The sequence below is a fragment of the Otolemur garnettii genome, unplaced genomic scaffold, assembly GCF_000181295.1.
Source record: "Otolemur garnettii isolate 467f Iridium unplaced genomic scaffold, OtoGar3 scaffold00041, whole genome shotgun sequence".
Classification (NCBI taxonomy): Eukaryota; Metazoa; Chordata; class Mammalia; order Primates; family Galagidae; genus Otolemur; species Otolemur garnettii.
This window is the reverse complement of record NW_003852436.1, coordinates 5,502,021-5,508,645: the sequence shown is the minus strand read 5'-3', so window position 1 is coordinate 5,508,645 and position 6,625 is coordinate 5,502,021.

The window sequence follows — 6,625 nt, the reverse complement described above, 5'->3', positions numbered from 1 at the left end:
AGGAGAATCTGGGTTTATACATTCAAAGCTAATTAAAAGAACAATTCATAAATTTATTTCTATTATACAAGAAAGGGACTGAGTGCCAAGATAACCTGTTTTTAGTTCTAGTTGGAGCTGCTGTGTGACTATGGGCAAATGGCAATACTCTCTGATTTACCTCTGTCCCATTTAGGAATATTATGCGATGCATCATATATTTTGTTGGTAACAGAACCTCACTGTTTGATAAATTACTAGTTGAAACGTCTTTGTTTTGTTTTTAACTCAATTTTCACTGGAGCTGTGAGAAAGTAATGTAATGTCTTAATAGCAAGAAATTTTACTTCACCCTTGATTTGAAATAAAGGGAAAAAATATATACATGTTATCCCGACATCAATCAAATGAGTGTTGTCAAAAATTTACTTGTATTTATATAGATAACCTTAGTATTTACAAAGATATTTATCTTGCGAGGACGTGAAAACTATACACCCTAATAAAACATAAAAGTTTACCCAATGTAAATTTTTCTTTATAAAATTGTTATACACATTAGAGACAATTTGTAATGAAAAACAAATGCAGGCATTATTGTGTTCATTTACAGCTGTGACTCAGAATATGTAATTGAACCAAGTTTTCAAAAATAAAAGACTAATGGGCCAACTTTCCAAGTCATCCAGCACGTTAACGTGATCAAGATTCAGATAGCTAATGGTTTCATTGTTTATTCCTAAAGCACATGATACATGCTTTAGTCTACATATATTGTTTAGTTCCTGACATATATCGCTTTTCCCAAGAATCCCATGTAGGATTCACTTTATTTTTGCCAGTTGTTTATTTTACGATCAAAAAAGACCATCAATAAGCAATGCCTATGTTTGATGTCTCTGAAAGATAGTTTTTCTCTCTCACTCACATGCACACAGAAAAATAATCAATAAACAACTGCTACTTTCTTTCAAATGTGGGACTGGTTAAAAGGACATAAAATATACAATAATGACTAGATGCTGACAAGCAAATTTCAGCAAACATTTTAAAACAGCCAAATGTTTACTATCTCTTCTTTCTTAAAATGTAACTAGGAGATACAGAATCACAAAATGAAAAACTGTTCCTTATGGGATATAATCTTAGTTAAGGGGGGGGTTAAATTTATATAATATCATAAAAACATATGCTACCAGAATTCAGTTTTATCTTTAAGGTTAAAAATGCACCTCTGGGAATTCGGTCTGATGCCAGCAATCCAGTCTTTCTAGATATTTGCATCCAAACTTTAATAGGCTAGTGCAGATGGGCCACTGGCAAAAAGAGTTTAGCTGTACTCTTCAACACCTCGGGTTGTACTTTATCATTTTTACTGTCTTTCAATTTTCTCAATGCTCAGCTGAAAATGCAAAAGTGAATAGGCTCTGAGAGTAACCAGGGTGCTGCTTGTCATCTTTGAGAATAAACAAACAGTAGTCTGTTCTCTTATTTCTACAAATATTTACAGTACTGACTGTGTGCCCAGCACGTTCTCTGTGGATATAGCTGTGTACAAGACACACTCCTTGCCCCAGAGAAGTAAACACACACAAGTACTTTCATCTCACTTAACCAAATAATAGTGCTTTGTGCAAAATGAGATTTTTACAGCTTGCTTTTCACTTCTCCATTTGGAGATACGCCTGAAAGTGTTGAACATTTACTAGATACTAACCAGATAGGAAATTCTATCTGTGGGATTTCAGGAGGGAAACTATGCTAGGTATTTCTAAATGAAGACCTGAACATGTAGCAGCTAACATGAAAACTTCTCCCAGTAGTGCAGGCATATTTTTGAGGCATGCAGGAATACCAATGTAGGAAATGCCAACCACCTTAGGAGACTCTAATGGCTGTGGTGGTAAATGCAATGAGAAGACTAGGGTGGATATAAAAAGGTTGATTCTATTTAAGACAAAAATTTAGAATCCTCTAGATGTAGGCAAGTTTTGTTTTCTAATCGTACAATCGTATCTTTTGTCTCATTATATCAAGTAACAGTTTTTACCAAGTTGAGATAAACTGAATAATAAGTTTAAATATTTTCCTAGTTGGTTTATTATTGCCCCTACTTTGCGTACATAAAACAAATAATTCTCTTCCATAGGTGTCCCAACGTTTTCTTTTTTTTTTTTTTTTTTTGCAGTTTTTGGTGGGAGCTGGGTTTGAACCCACTACTTCCAGCATATGGGGCCAGCGCCCTACCCACCTTGAGCCACAGGCGCCACTCTGGTGTCCCAATATTAGTCTTTAGCATCTAAACATGATGGAATAATAAGAATCAGATTCACTTCCCCACTTTAAACACATATAAAGCTGGGAAAACATAATTATAAAAAAAATTATGCAGATGATAGAATTAGTAGAAAAGGACATCAAACCATCTACAAAAATACTCTGTACATTCAGGGAGATCGATGAAAGCATGAGGATGATGAGGGAGAAATGAAAGACATACAAAAGATCCAAATGGAATCTTTAGAAATGAAATATACAGTACTCAAAGCAGCCACCCTTCCAGACTCTCAGAGATTGAAATTAACAGCAGATTAGACGCTGCAGGAAAAGAAAATGCTAAACTTGAAGACCTAGTAATAGGAAGAAACTATTTAAATAAAAAACACAGACAAGCTGGGCACAGTGGCTCACACCTATAATCCTAGCCCTTGGGAGGCCAAGGATGGTGGATTGCCTAAGCTCAGGAGTTCAAGACCAGCCTGAGCCAGAGTAAGACCTTGTCTCTAAAAAATAGCCAAGCATTGTGGTGGGCGCCTGTAGTCCCAGCTACTCGGGAGGCTGAGGCAAGAGAATCACTTGAGCGCAAGACTTTGCTGTGAGCTATGACACCATTGCAGTCTACCCAGGGCAACAAAGTAAGACTCTGCCTAAATAAATAAATAAATAAATATAAACAAACAAATAAAACACAGAGAAAAGGCTGCGGAAAAAAATGAGTAATATGTAAGTAAGCTATAGAATAATGCCAAGTAGTCTAACATATGCACAAAAGGTAGATTGGGGAGGGAACTGAAAAATCACTTGAGGCTGGGCACAGTGGCTCATGCTGGTAATCTTTACACTCTGGAAAGCTGAGGCAGGCAGATTGCTTCAGCTCTGCCTGAGACAAAGTGAGACCCCTCTCTACTAAAAGTAGAAAAACTAAGTCAGTGTTGTGGTGGTTGCCTGTAGTCCTGGCCTCTCAGGAGGCTGAAGCAGGAGGATCTCTTAACCCAGGAGGTTGAGGTTGCTGTGAGCTAAGCTGATACCGTATCACTCTATCCAGGGTGACAGAGTGAGACTCTGTCTAAAGAACAAACAAACAAACAAAATTACTTGAAAAAATAATAATCACAATTATCTCAATTTAATGACAACTATAAACCCACAGATCCAAGAAGCTCAATAGACCCCAAGCAGAAAACATTAAGGAAGCCACACAAAGGCACAGCATAATCAAAATGCTGGAAAAAAGTAATAGAGAGTGAACCTTAAAAGCTGACAGAGAAAACAGAAATATTAATATTTCTGTTAGAAGAAGAGAAAAGTGAAAAGTAAAGATGTGTTAATTAGCTCAGGTTGCTATGACAAAATATGATAGATTGGTAGCTTAAACAATAGAAATTTATCTTCCCCCAGTTCTGGAGGCCTTGAGTCTGAGATCTGAGTGCCAGCACAAACCCATTTAACCTCTATTACCTCCTAAAAGTCCTTTCTCCAAATACAGTCTAATTGGGGGTTAGGGCCTAAAAAAGTGAATTATTTTGGAGGAAGCACAATTTAGTCCACAGAAAAAGATAATAATAATAATAATTGTAATAGACTTCTCATGAAAAATGCAAGCCAGAGCACAGTGGGGTTAACATCTTTAAGAAGATTTTTCAGGGCAGCACCTGTGGCTCAGTGGGTGGGATGCCAGACCCATATACCGAGGGTGACAGGTTCAAACCCAGCCCCTGCAACAAAAAATAGCTGGGCATTGTGGCGGCTACCTGTAGTCCCAGCTGCTCAGGAGGCTGAGGCAAGAGAAACGCTTAAGCCCAGGAGTTGGAGGTTGCTGTGAAATGTTACACCACGGCACTTTACTGAGGGTGGTAAAGTGAGACTCTGTCTCTACTAAAAAAAAAAGAAGAAGAAGAAGAAGACTTTTCACATATATAAAATGTGAGAGAATTTATTGCCAATAATTGAAAAAATGAAAAAGGGAGTCCTTTAGACAGAAGGGGACAATTATTCCAGACAGAAATTTGGGTCTTGCAAATGAATGAAAAGCACAAGATATGGTAAATATGTGGAGATATAGATATGTATTTTTTTCTTATTTCTAAATCTCTTTAATAGATAATTGACTGTTAAAAGTAATAATGTATTGTGGGGTTTGTAATATGTGTAAATGTTAAATTATGACAACAAGCACTAGCACAAAAGTTAGGGTGGGGAATGAATATATACTGCTATAAGATCCTTAAACTATGTATGGTATATATACGTGTGTGTATATACACACATATATAGATAATGATATAATTGGAAGGTAAACTCTAATAGGTAAATGATGTACACTATAAGAGGAATCAATTTAAGAAATAAGACAAAAAAACAGGAATAAAAACAAAAGCCAATAAAATTAAATCATAAAAATCACAATTCAAAAAAAGGAAAGAAAAGAAGAAAAAGAGAACAAAGAACAGATGAGAAAATATAGACAACAAATAAAGGTCGTAGATTTAAAACCAATGATTGATAATTACATTAAATGTAATAGGCTAACCACAAAATTAAAAGGCAGAGATGATCAGCATGGGGGAAAAGCAAGGCTCAATTACATGCCGTCCATAAAAAAATCCACTTCAATAGAAGGACACATAAGTTAAAGTATGAGGATAGGAAAAAATATCATGCTAAAATAAATTTTATAAAATCTGAAGTGGTTATGTTAATATCAAACAATGTATATTTCAGAATGAAAAAAACTTACCAGAGATCACAGGGTCATTTCATAAAGATAATGAAGTTAATTCATCAACATTTTAAAAATCCTAAACACCCAGTTTGTGTCTTAGTCTGCTAGGAATGTTATAACAAAAATGCCACAGATTGGGTAATTTATAAACCACAGAAATTTATTATTCACAGTTCTAAAGGCTGGAAGTCCAAGATCAAGGTGCTAGCAGAGTCAGTGTCTAGTGGGGGCTCATTTCTCATAGATCATTCCTATGTCATAGATGGTGCCACCATTGCTTCTTTCTTTCTTTTCTTTTATCCTCTTTTTTTGAGATGAGGACTTGCTGTATCATCCTCTTTTTTTATTTTTTGAGATGAGGACTTGCTGTGTCATCCTCTTTTTTTGAGATGAGGACTTGCTGTGTCATCCAGGCTGGGGTCTCAAAACTCCTGGCCCTGGCCTCGAGTAGTCCTCCTGCTTCAGCATCCCACAGAGCTGGGACTGTAGGCCCGTGCCTCTGCAATTGTGCCTTCTGTGAGTCCTCACATGGTGGAAAGGTGAAGACAGCTTTCTAGTACCTCTTTTATAAGGGCACTAATTACATTCATGAGGGCCAAGTCCTCATAACCTAATCACCTCCCAAAGGCCTCACCTCTTCTTACTATCACCCTGGGAGCTAAGTTTCAATATGTGAATTTGGGGGAGAAACGGAATTTAAATGTGCATGAAACAAAACCTGATAGAGCTGAAAAAAAATAGCAATTGTATAATTATAGTTGGAGATCTCAACATTCTCCTCTCAATAATTAATAATGATGACTTATAGTTGACTCTAGAACAACATGGGTTTGAGCTGTGCAGGTCCACTTATGTGTAGATTTCTTCTGCTTTTGTCACTCCTGAAATAGCAAGGCCGACTCCCCTTCTTCTGCCTCCTCTTCAGCCTACTCTTTGTGAAGACAGGAAGGCTGAAGACCTTTTTGATGAATCATTTCCACTTAACAAATAATAAATACCCAGAAGAATAATAAATACACAGTGGTCTATAGGTGACCACTCCCCTACATTGACCATCCCCTTAAGTTGACCTAATTTTCATAGACCAGACATGCACCACAGGTACATATGAATATTAGTAAATTAGGCCTCATTCCTTATGTTGACCACCTCCATCTGTTGGCCAGTTTGTTACAGTCCTTTATGTGGTCTGCTTACAAGGCAAGTAGGCAAATCCTACTGTATCTTCTTCTCGTGATTTTCTTACTAATGTTTTATTGTCTGTAGCTTACTTTATTATAAAAATACAGTATATCTACTAATACATATAACATATACAAAAATATGTGTTAATCAACTGTTATCGGTAAGCTTTCTGGTCAACAGGAGGCTATTAGCAGTTAAATTGGAGTGGGTCAAAAGTTACATATGGATTTTTGACTGCATGAAAGGGTCAGCATCCCTCACCCCAACATTTTTCAGAGATCGATTTTATTCTCTTTTTGCTTAAAAAAGACAATAAAAAAAACTAAATACATTTTCTCCTGGACACGTTTTTCTTTTCTACCCCAGTTTTTGTACAAGAAACAAAACTAAGTTTCATCTCTTCTATGGCCTGTAGAGATGCTTTTTTGATGTTTTTTACATCAAAATCTAAAGAAAAAA